We start from the raw sequence: 12,952 nt of genomic DNA, 5'->3' as shown, positions 1-12,952 counted from the left end.
GTCATACATGCTCTTTTTTAAAACAACTTTTAATTTTAAATATATTTTGATTATGTCTTCTTCTTCCCCATGTCCTTCCTGATTCTCTCTCTCTATCTGTCTAGCCCACTTGGATTTTTTCTTCAAAGAAACCCCCCACCAAACAACAACAAAACCTGCCTAAACCAAGAAAATAAAATAAAACTACATTCCCCTTCACTCACACCCACTAAACTGCTAACTAAATAAAAAGATTAAAAACAAATAAACAAACAAATCTAGGTTGTCCATTAAATGTTAGTCAAGCACTCCTGCTTGTGAGGCCTGTCTGTAGTGGCTGATATATTCAGTGGTTGATATACGCAGACCCACTCTACTGGAGAAAACTGATTTTTCCTCTCACTGTAGGTATAAATGACAGTTCGGTTGTTAGGCTTTACCCTGATGGGTAAGTTTCCTTCCTTTCATGCATATTCAATAGAGAATGAAAATTTTACATATGTGTCTGACTGTAGATTCTGATTTTAAAAAGTAAACCAAACATTTGTAAACAGATTTTATTTCTGCAAGTGTATATTGTTAAAATGAAATTCTGTCAAGTTTTAGATTGAAATCAACTCTGTTTCCTCGATCAATGCCAATTTCCTTTGCCTGATTTCCCTTCTATTTATAGATTTATTATGTTCTTAGTAGTTTTTACCCTGATGATTTTTATCAAAATGTATAAATAGAGCTGGAGTTTTAAAGTGTCTGACTTGTTAGAATTCTTAAATGTAAAACTGTTCAAGATGACCTGCAATGAAAGCGGCTTATCCAGAGCTCACTGCACTGTTGGAGATGATTCATCTACAATTTTATAGTACATGTAGCTTATATGAATATTTAGTTGCTAATAAACTTTCATATTTCAATACATTGTTATAACAATGGTAACATTTTACTTCAAACAAGGGTTCAGGTTTAGTGTCCTTGTACAACTAAGAGAATGGACATCTGGCCTGGGAGAAATCCTGGAAATTCATTAGACATGCCACTATGTTTTCTCTCAAACAATTTCTCCCACAAAGTGTTTCAACTACCTTCAATGTATTTTATAAAAACATATTTTTATAGCTACATTGTGTTAGAAATGAACCAATTTTATGTAAATGAACATTCTGCATTCTGCAGATAAAACATGCTAATTTTAACAATTTCAGACATCTGTGACAGAATTTCTAAACTACCCGGCTGGATTAAGCTGACAAATGTGAAAAAGTAATACATGGCTAGTCACCTTTTAATTCTTACATTTACATTAAACTACCACTTCAAAGGCCAAGAGTAATTTCACACTTTAAAGTTTTAAATAGCTCTTATTCAACTTAAACAAAACATGCCCTTACTGAAACACATTATAATAGCTGTTTTCCCTTTATTATGACTTCTATTTTAGAGCATATTGAATAATATAATTTTCTTCTCTCAAATAACTAACACCCACAAGGTCCTGAATATTATTTCCTCATAATACTTTATATGCTGAGAAATGTATATTTAAGAACAGATTTCAATGGTGTATATATAATTTTGTCCATAGATGTTTGGTAGTTCTTGAATAGGCTTATTTGCATGAAATTTACATATGCACATGCATTTTCATACTTCCTGCTTATCCGTAAAATAAAAATATTCATATTTCTTCTATCTCATATGTACCAGGTATGTCTCTAAAGATCGTGCATATGTGAATTCTTTTAATTTTACCATTGTATGCATACAGGGTACTAATTTCACACCCAAATGATAAAAAGGAGACTGTGGGAGAGTTTATGTACATGGACCAAAATTCTAAAATCAGTCTTCTTTAAAATCTTTTATCATCAGTCTAGTGGATACACAAAAAGTAAAAATTTTGTGGTGAAACTTTTACATTTCAGATTACATCTTGGCAGTATGTAGGACATTTGACTACTGAAATTTTTAAATGCGTCAAGTAATTGTAACTACTTTTTTAAGTGTGACATTTCAAGAGTCATTATGTATGTGCTTTGCGAGAAAATCATTTCTCTTTAAGAACAGCATTGAGCTGTATAGTGCAAAATCAATTCCAAAATGGATTTAAAAGATTTGTCTTCCATACCACACGTGGGGATTTATGCTCTTTGGATCTGAAGCTTCAAAGTAAAATGTGTTCTATCTGTAGAATTTATCTTTCATCATGTACAACAGCCCTACCCTCCAAGGCCTTTTCAATATAGATTTGAAGCCAATAAATAATTTTCATTTTGTAAATAGCTGCTTATGGGACAATTTGTAGGCTTTAGGCTTTGTTGGCAGTGTTGAGAGACTTAGAAATATGTTATATTGTTAGCTTCAAACCAAGCGAGAGGGTTGCATGGAGTTTTAGGAGTGGGGAGGAAAAAAGGTAGTCTTAAATAAGCAATGGCTAATTTGGTACTGTTGTACAGACAACTATGCCATCCAATTATAACTCATCTTTTGGAATTCTGGGGATTTTCAGAGTGCAATAAAATTCTTGCATTCTTAAATTATCCGTAGTAAAATGAGAATAAACATCATAAATCAGGATTTTATTTTGAGAATTGTTTTTGAACATCTTGGTTCTTTTTAAAGCAACACTTGTTCAGGAAGAGGACAGGTTGGTATCAGTGTTTTGAAGCTAAAACTAATCAAGAGTGTCTCAGAGTTCAACGGGAAAAAGTTGGAAGCTGAGCAAGAGCAGAACAAGCTGTGGAGACTGGAGGGGGGTCTTTACCCAAGAGCAATGGTAGATATATGAAGTTAGTTCTTGCGGGATGACTTTGGGGAGAGGAAACTAGACAGGATAAATCAAGGAAGTTCAGGCTGAAAGACAACTGGGAGTCCTAATACTTAATGCCTGAAAGGAGAGTAAAATAACTTCTGTACAAATTAAAGCCCTAGCACTCATATTGTCACAGAACTGCAATTGTGCCGTAGTAGATGTCCTTTTCACTGTACCTGCATAGATTCTGTTAATTCTTGTTTTCCTCCTGATCCTCAATGGTCTCACATGGCTTTATCTGATATTTTCTACAGGATTATTCATTGTTACCCATTTTATCCATGCTAATTAAAAAAAGAAAACACAAAAAAAACTCATTTTGCTACAATAAGAAGAGGCAAAACTGCTTCTTTTTTCCTTTCTTCCTTCCTTCCTTCCTTCCTTCCTTCCTTCCTTCCTTCCTTCCTTCCTTCCTTCCTTCCTTCCTTCCTTCCTTCCTTTCTTTCTTTCTTTCTTTCTTTCTTTCTTTCTTTCTTTCTTTCTTTCTTCTCATCTACAGTTCTGGAACAGGACATATAGTAACATCTCAGTTATGAATCAGTCTTCTTCCTTGCAATTTTCCCAGTGGAACTGAGGTTTGCAACCATGATATAACATTTTAATTAACATCAGCACCTAAGATTATCTTTGGAATGACCAGAACAGAAAATGGAATACAGGATGGTAACTAGAGGGTGATACAAACAACTAGGGTTTGTACCATAGGTGGTCACTCCTAACAACTGTGAAAAATATTAAGTTGGGAGGGATGTTAGGTTCCTGCAGGTTATATTTGAATGAGCAAAATTATACTACTGCAAACATTTAAAATATTATGTTTTATAGCTATAGAAAGGTAAAATTCCCAATATTTCCCAGTGTTTGTGAAGATGACCTACTGGCCTAAGACTTAGAAGTGTCCCATGATTGACTATTAGAGCATGATTGCCTCTGTAACAGGAGGAATTCAGGTTTTGTAATACCGTAAGGTATCAGACATGTGGCCATTTATCTAGATAATCACTGTGCTCTGAAAGAATATTAAACACTCAATATCTCCCCGACTTAGGTCAGTACTAACAACATGTAGTAGGTCTCTTGTTCACAGGGCATAGGCTTCTGAAGAACCTTGCCTTTAACTCCATCTCACCGTTGCCTCTTGAACTCTGAGAAATAGTTGGAAGACAAACTGTCTTAGAAACGCTAAAGATCTGGAGTGGCGAGATGGCTCAGCGGGTAAGAGCACTGACTGCTCTTCTGAAAAGTCCTAAGTTCAAACCCCAGCAACCACATGTGTTGCTCACAACCACTTGTAATGAGATCTGGTTCCCTCTTCTGGTCCATCAGCTACAGTGTACTTAGAATTTTTTTTTTAATGGTGAAAAAAAAAGTGTATATTTAGAATTAGCCATCTGGATTCAGTTTAGATGACGACAATATCTAGGGCATCATAATCAGGAGCCAAGCGAACATACGCCTTCATCTCTCCTTCGGGCCTTATCAGGGTATTGACTTTGGTCACATCAATGTCATAGAGTTTCTTGATTGCCTGCTTGATCTGATGCTTGTTGGCCTTGACATCCACAATGAACACAAGAGTGTTGTTGTCCTCTATTTTCTTCATGGCTGACTCAGTGGTCAATGGGGATTTGATGATAGCATAGTGGTCAAGCTTGTTTTTCCTGGGCGCGCACTCTTCCAAGTATATTTTCGCTGCTTCTGGAGCTGCAGGGTCTTGGGACGCTGGAAGGTTGGTGACATTGGGATCTTCTTCTTTTTGTGGCTGTGGACGCCTTTCAGCACTGCCTTCTTAGCTTTCAAGGCCTTCGCTTTGGCTTCAGATTTGGGAGGGGCAGGAGCATCCTTCTTCACTTTCAGGGAAGCTAAAGATCTTGTTGGCATCCACAATAGTGTCTGGCTTTGGTGGTTGTTTATGGGATGGATCACCAGGTGGGACAGTCTTTGGAGTCATTCCTTCAGTCTCTGCTTCACACTTTGACTCTGTATCTCCTCTCATGGATATTTTGTTCCCCCTTCTAAGAAAGACCAAAGTATCCACATCTTGGTCTTCCTTCTCCTTGAGTTTCATGTGTTTTGTGAACTTTTTCTCGGATGTTACAAGCTTCTGGGCTAATATCCACTTATCAGTGATTACATATCATGTGTATTCTTTTGTGATTGGGTTACGTCAATCAAGATGATATCCTCCAGATCCATCCATTTGTCTAAGAATTTTATAAATTCATTGCTTTTAATAGCTGAATAGTAACCCATGTGTAAATGTACCACATTTTCTGTATCCACTCCTCTGTTGAGGGACATCTGGCCAGTTTCTGGCTATTATAAATAAGGCTGCTATGAGCATAGTGGAGTAAGTGTCCTTATTATATGTTGGAGCATCTTATGGGTATATGCCCAGGAGTGGTATTGCTGGATTCTCAGGTAGGACTATGTCAAATTTTCTGAGGAACTGCCAAACTAATTTCCAGAGTAGCTGTCTCTTGAGAGGCTCTGCCAGTGCCTGACAAATACAGAAGTGGATGCTCATAGCCATCCACTAGACAGAGCATAGGGTTCCCAATGAAGGAGCTAGAGAAAGTACCCAAGGAGCTAAAGGGGTTTGCAGTCCCATAGGAGGAACAACTAAATGAACCAAACAATATCTCCAGAGCTCCCTGGGACTAAATCACCAGCCAAAGAAAACACATGGAGAGACCCATGGCTTTAAGCCACTTATGTAGCAGAGGATGGCTTAGTCTGTCATCAATGGGAAGAGAGGTCCTTGTTCCTGTGGAGGTTATATGCCCCAGTGTAGGGGACTGCCAGGGTTTAGAAGCAGGAGTGGGTGGGTTGATTATCAGGGGAAGGGTTGGAAGGGATAGGGGTTTTCAGAGGGGAAACTAGGAAAGGGGATAACATTTAAAATGTAAAGAAAATGTCTAATAAAAAATGAAAAAAAAAGAAAGAAAGAAAGAAAGAAAGCTTCATTTAGATCAGACAATGATGTTTTGTTTTTCCAAAAATTTCAAAGGAAACACATTCTTTGCAGCTTCAAAACAGTAAAATTCATTGCCTATCATCTGTGGTTTCTCTCTCTCTCTCTCTCTCTCTCTCTCTCTCTCTCTCTCTCTCAGTCTCTCTCTCTCAACATACTCCTCTCTTTCCTATTCACCAGTATGTAATAGATTTGTGCATTCATGCTTGATGACCTAACTGTGCTAGAAAAGGAATCCTTCAATTGATTATAGCTTTATCAGTGGAGAAACTATGAATATGCATCCTTGATGTAGCTTAGAGATTTGCCAGACTGATATTCTGTAGCTTTGGTGAATCTTTTGTTTGATTACCTGGGGATGCACACTGAATTTTTGTCATTACAGAAAATGTAAATTATTCTTTAAGTTATTTCCTTTACCCAAAATTAAAAATATTAAATTGCTATCTTTTTAAGATGGTTTGTTTTCCTTAGGCAGTATCTATAAATTACCTTTAAGGTTTCCATGAAAATATAGATGTTTAGTTTCTGCTACAGAATTGCTAGATCATGTTAACAGAATTCTTGGCTTTCTTAATATATTGTTTCCACCTTTTTGCCGATTGTTTGACAGATTCTTGGCATTATACAAACTTAATATGCATATTATGCACACAAAAAACACATACTTTCTTAGAATTATTCTTCACATACCAGAAAGGTTTTGTCTATAAAATGTTATGTAGACTCGTAAAAATCTGCTGTAGCACTGGACAAGCCATTTGGATGCAGTCTGCTCATTATTGTTCTTAATGACAGGATGTCTAATTTGGGAAAAAATGCTATTATCTTATTTTTCATGCTACAGAAATATCCACTTCCTTGTCACTTGGATTATTTACATGATAAAATCTCATCAGAAATTTTATCCTTTGAAATTATCAATAATACATTAGTTATGACTGTGTTAAGTACCATCTGCTAACTTAGAGATTTGGTTTTACTCTTCCCTAAAGGCCCTGCAATATGCAACAGATACTTGCTTGTTTTTACTCTAGGAAGGGCCATGTTAGATCTCTTATAAATAGGGTAGAAACACATCTCTTACAGGGTTTCATCAAAGGTCATATTCTGTCCATAAGTGTCTCCTGCTATGGATAAAAAACCCATGAAATTCATGATGATGTACTGGCTATCAGCATATGGAGGAGACTCCTTTTAGAATTGATATTAACTGTTTTTCCAGAAATAAAAATATTAATGACATCAAAGTCCCATGGATTGGTGAAGGAAACTACCTTAAAACTGTGCCTGTTTGGTGTGTTGTTGACAGTGTATCTGTGCTGTACTTTGATATCTTAGATACTCATTAGTTTATTTTTAGTCTTTGACAGTTTCATATGTATCCCCTTCCTACTGCCAAGGAACCCCTGCTTCCTTTTAACATTTACTCTTTCTCCATTTTTTGTTTCTTTGTTTTGTTTTGTTTTCTGTTTGATTCTGTTTCTCTCTGACCCTAAGAGTTTAATTAATTCTCACACCTAGACATTTGTGGATCCTTGTAGTTAATACTAATATCTTTATAAAAGAAGTATTAATGCTGTCTCTTCTCTACAGGAATACATAGTCTAAAAGTACTATTTTAAATTGCAAAGACCATGGACCATTCACACATGCAGAATGCTTAGAGCACTAGTAGTTAACTTCTCAGACTTTGCAAAAATAAAAAAAAATATCTTTTAAAAATAGATTTTGAAACTTACAGTATTTTGTCAAAGAGGTATGATAAACTAAGATGTGGTTCATATATACTAGAACCTACTTTATTTTGAATTAAAAATATTATTTCTTTGAAATTACTTAGATATAAGTAAAAGTAGTGTAATGAAAATTAGAATGAATAAAACAGGATTAGGGCTCTTTACAAACAAAACAAAAAGAACAAGTGCTGATGGCAGTTAGCTATCTAGGCCACTTCATGACATATTTCCCTTTGGTCTGTTCTACAAACCGTTGAGATACACATAACTGATACCAAACCAAACGCTTAGTTTATTGGCATAAAAAGCTGATGCATAATAGAGTTGCAATTAACATCCCCCTCAACAGGTTGTATTTATGCATGAATATTTTGATAGTTTATCACTGAAACATATAACATTGCCACCCTGGTTTGACTTGTATTTTGTTCTTCTCATGATATATCTCAGGATCCTTTATTTCTAATGAGTTAACTTGAATCTTTAATGAATTAATTAATTTTTACAAATGACTGTATCCATTGACCCATGTCAAAACAGAGAAACATGTAATTTTGTGGTACGAACAGTCAAATGCTCTACTTTGTAAACATTTTAGTGAAGATGTAATTTGAGTAACAAATAAAACTATAAAATAAGTAAACAGGAGGACAGAAAGTAATTTAGACTTAAGCAGACACAACTATTTTTTTTTTAAATAATCAAATAAAAATTAGTTCTGCCTTAAATCTTCTAGAATTAAACAAGAGAATAAGATTTTTCTCTTAAGTAATTATTAGTATTTTCAATTGCATATTAGAATGATGGAAACAATGTTTACTGATTTCAGCAAAAGCAATTGCAGAAGCCTTTGTTCTGTTTAATGTGTGGTTAAGTCTTATGTTCAAATTGCAAGTCATGTAGTTAGATATTACTGTCTCTGAGATGAAGTGAACTTTGAAATTACATGGCTCAAATTCTGAAAGCATAAAACAGCAAAGAATTATCTTCTATACTGAAATTGTGGGCAATTTACAGGGCTTCAAACACTAAAATTTTGGGGAAAATTCACAAGGCCTCAACTCTAAACAAATAAATGAATGCATTAAAGAAAATGTGGAGACAGGAGAGATGTTCTTTCCCTGAGTAGAAGCAAGGGTTGTCCAGTACCAAATGTTTAGCTATGGATGCATATATTCTAATCTACGTATATATGCAATAACACTTCGTAAAGAGGACATGCATTTGATAGGAAGAGTCAAGGGGTATAGTCCCTGCTCTAGTTGTTCAGGATCCACATGAAGACCAAGCTGCACATCTGCTATAAATGTGCAGGGGAACTAAGTTCAGCATGTGTATGTTCCATGGTTGGTAATTCAGTCTCTGAGAGGCCCAAGGGTCCAGGTTAGTTGACTCTGTTGGTCTTCCTGTGAATTTCCTGTACCCTTAGTGGCCAGAATCTTCTAGATCTTCCACAAAAGTTCCTATGTCCTATCCACTGATTGTGTGTGGGTGTCTGCATCTGTCTTCTAGCTGGGCTGCCTTCTCTTGTCTCAATGGGAGAGGATATGCCTAGTCCCACAGAGACTTGATATGTCAGTGTTGGGGGATACCAGTGGGTTCCATATCCTCTCAGAGGAAAATGTAGGTATGTGGGGAAGGATTGTGAAATGGATGACTGGGAGTGGGCAGTGAGGAGGAGGTAAAGTGAATAAGTAAAAAAAATAAATAAATAAAATAATAATAATTAAAAAATAAGAAAACAATAATAAAGCAGGGGAGGGTACATAATAGGGTGAGGAGGAAGGGAAGAGGAAAAAGACATAAGAAGTGTTCTAAATATATTAAAATAAAAACTATAATTCATCATAAAAAAGGAAATGTTTTCAGTGAATTGGCTGAATTTAATCACCATCTTGTATATTTACAATATATTGCAAGTAAGTTCAAGTATACAATTCACTCTTAAATTTGAGGGGTTAAAAATGTTGTGAAGAGTATAGAGGCCTTTAAGGAGGAAATAAATACAACTCTTAAAGAAAGGTAGGTAAATACAATCAAACATGTAAAGGAACATGTAATAAAAGCAATAAAGAAAATTTAAAGTGAGGCAAACCTAAAAATGAAAAATCTAGGGAAAAGAACAGGAAATATAGACACAGCAGAATACAAGACATGGAAGACAGAATTTCAGAAGTAGAAAAATACCATAGAAGAAATTGATACATCAGTCAAAAAAAATGCTGAAGCTAAAAAGTTTCTAACACAAAGCATCCAGGAAATTTGGGATGTTATGAAAAGCTCAAAACTAAGAATACTGGGAATAGAAGGAGAAGATTCCCAACTCAAAGGCCCAAAAAATATCTTCAACAAAATAATAGAAGAAAATTTCCCTAATCTAAATAAAGATATTCGAATAAATGTACAAGAAGCTTACAGGCAACATATAGAGTAGACTAAAAAAGAAAATCTTCCTGCCACATGATAATCAAAACACTAAATTACTGAAAAACAAAGAAAGAATCTTAAAACCACAAGAGATAAAGGCCAAGTAACGTATAAAGGCAGAACTATTAGAATTAGAACAAACTTCTAAACAGAATCTATAAGAGACAAAAGGACATAGGCAGATTTTGTCAAAGGTTTTTCAGCAACTAATGAGATGACCATGTGATTTTTTCTTTCAGTTTGTTTATACGTTGGATTACATTGATGGACTTTTTGATTACTGAACCTGGACCCTTTGATTACTGAACCTGAAATACTTCTGGCTTTCCAGAGAATGAACCACCAACAATAGAGCACCCTAGGCTGAACCTAGGCACCCTGCACATATGTAGCAGATATGCAACTTGGTCTTCATGTGGCTCTTCTAACAACTGGAGAAGGAGCTATCCCTGAATGTATTACTTCTCTGTTGATCTTTTTCCCCAAACTGGGCTATCTTATCTTGCCTCACTGAGAGAGGTTGTGATTAGTCCTGTAAAGACTTGATGTGCCAGGATGAGTAATACCTGAGAGTGGCTCCCCTTCTCAGAGGAGAAGAGGAGGATGGGAAGGAGCTGTAGGGGTGTTGACTGGGACGAGAGGATGTCTGATTGTGTTATGTAAAATGAATAAATTAATTAATTAATTAATGATAAAAAACTTGTTTCAAAAAACCCCAAAATTGTAAATATCTAAGAATGAATTTATTCAGAATTATTTTAAATCAGAGCAAACAGAAGTTATAAGGTAGTGGTTTTCAGATGCTCAGAAGACAAGAGCTGTACTCATAAAGAGTTGCACTGAGAAGTCTGAAAAGAGCTTCAGTGGCCAGGTGTTTTGTACTGTGGTCAGATGTTCTATAACCACTGAGCACGTTACATATAAAGCCTCAGGGTTAAAATATTGGGTGTCAATGGAAAAACAGTATGATAGCAATACATGAAATATATGATAAATCTGCTGACTAGAGTTGTACCAAGCAGAGTTAACATGAGTGATACCCCTTTGTGCTCAGATTGTAGGACCATTGAGACAGGACTGTCCAAATTCTTTGGAGCTTATCGATGCAGTTATGTGGCTTTTATACTTGGCATAAAACTATGGTACTTAATTTTTGCCCTGATGGATTTATAACATGTTTCGGCCAGTTCTACTTTTATTGTACCTCCACATAACCTATTTTTGAGTGGGCAAGTGTATTCTATATCATTGTATATTAAAAGTATAAAATATATGACTTTCTTTTTTATTTTTACATTTGACAGTATTTGAACTTTAGCTTTCGAATCATATGAAAAATTATTGACTACAGAAACTCTTACGTTTGGATTGATATATGAGATACTATAACACATTTTAGGAAAATATTCAATGTCATAGTTTAAATAAGAAATGTCCTCACAAGATGTGAAGATGTATTCTCTAGTTTGTTGTGTGATATTTGGGGTAATTATACAACCATAAGTATATAGTGACTACTTGGCAGAAGCAGGTCACTATGTGCAAGCAAAAGGTGTATACCAAGCAATCAGTTTAGCCCACTCTCTGCTCACAAGTCTACTGTGATATGAGAAGTAATATACACTAAAGGTCATGTAAAATTATGATGTGTGCCCATATCTGGCTGTCTCGGCATGAAAAGAGCCCCTATCTTGTTTGGCTTTGAACGGGACTGAGAAAAGAGATACTTGAGGAGAATCTTTGTGAGCAGCTTGTCATAAATGATCAATTGTGTGAAAAACATACTGTTTGATAAGAGAGAGAAGGCAAAAAGACTGTCATGTTTGGTAAGAAAATAGGATAATTATGTGAGAGGTTCCTAAGGGTAAGGAAATCACAGCCTTTTTAAAAGTTCATGTCTATCTCACTGCTTCAGAGATGTCCAGATACAACCAGGCTGAGGATAAAATGCATTGTTTTGATTTTAATAAAATGATGTTTCCTGGCACTAATGACAGGACTTCTGAAAAAAAAAAGTCATCACAATGAGAGAGGCTGAGGTTAGAAACCACATGTGGCCTCATTGCAGCTAAAGTGTGGAGTCTGGATGTTGCTGAAAAGCAAATATGACACCAGGGAAAGCCAAGTCTGTGGTCCTTCTTCTGCCCATTTCCCAGTTAGAATCCCCACTGCATGAGTATCTACCTGAATAGTTTCTGATATGGACAAGGCACCATAATCACACAGGAAGAAGAGTAGAACCTCCTTTGAACTTTATCTCATAGTTTTTTAAAAATAAAAGACTCAGAATTCTAGAAAACTGGAAGCTCATGGAGAATTTTTGTCCATGAAGAAAAACTCCCAGTCAGGGAAGGTATAAAAGTCAGCATCCTCCTGGGGAAAGATGATGGAAGGGGAGGAGAAAAGCCATGCTATGTCAGCTGACATAGACATGAGCTATCTGGCCAGGAAGCCTGATGGTAGGAAAGAAGGATTCAGAGGAATAGTAAGGAGGCCCAAAGTTTTGGAGAGAAACTTCTAATTTTTAAAGATATGAAACTAAGAGAAAAAGGATAGACAAAAATAAGAAAATCTATGTTTGTTTGCTTTTTCTAAATAATTCTGAACCCTTCCCCAAAACAGGCAGAATTATGCTACAGGTTGTCAGCTACTGCCCTGGTAAGGGGTTGCACAGTACATCATTAATGGACAATTTATCTCTTCAGATTAACTTAAAGTAAGCCCACATTTCTAGGAGTGTTTCCTGATGCAAGCAAATGACCTGTTTTGACTGGATGCCAAGTCCCCACCCAGCCAGAAGCTCCGTTCTCTTGATTAGAAGTTTGTTTGTTTGTTTGTTTGTTTGCTTTTTTACTTTCCAGTGTAATTTCTTTTCCAGTGTAATCGAAAGTTTACATTATCTTGAAAATTGCCATATGCTGTTCGCAACAATCCTGTCAGTGGTGCTGCTGCTGAACTTGTTATTATGCTGTGCTTTCCTAACAAAACAGGTTCTGCCAGGTGTGGTCAGTAAGCAAACTGATACAG

General features: G+C 35.9%; 1 pseudogene; it reads right to left on the bottom strand.

The window, feature by feature from the left end:
* Nucleotides 1-4,187: 4,187 nt before the first annotated feature.
* On the bottom strand, nt 4,188-4,666 carry LOC110291804 (large ribosomal subunit protein uL23 pseudogene; annotated as a pseudogene).
* Nucleotides 4,667-12,952: the final 8,286 nt, after the last annotated feature.

This window comes from Mus caroli, unplaced genomic scaffold (genome assembly GCF_978045245.1).
Source record: "Mus caroli unplaced genomic scaffold, Mus_caroli_1 scaffold_3, whole genome shotgun sequence".
In the NCBI taxonomy this organism is placed as follows: Eukaryota; Metazoa; Chordata; class Mammalia; order Rodentia; family Muridae; genus Mus; species Mus caroli.
The sequence above is the reverse complement of the archived record's forward strand: the minus strand, read 5'-3'. Positions and strand labels throughout refer to the sequence as shown.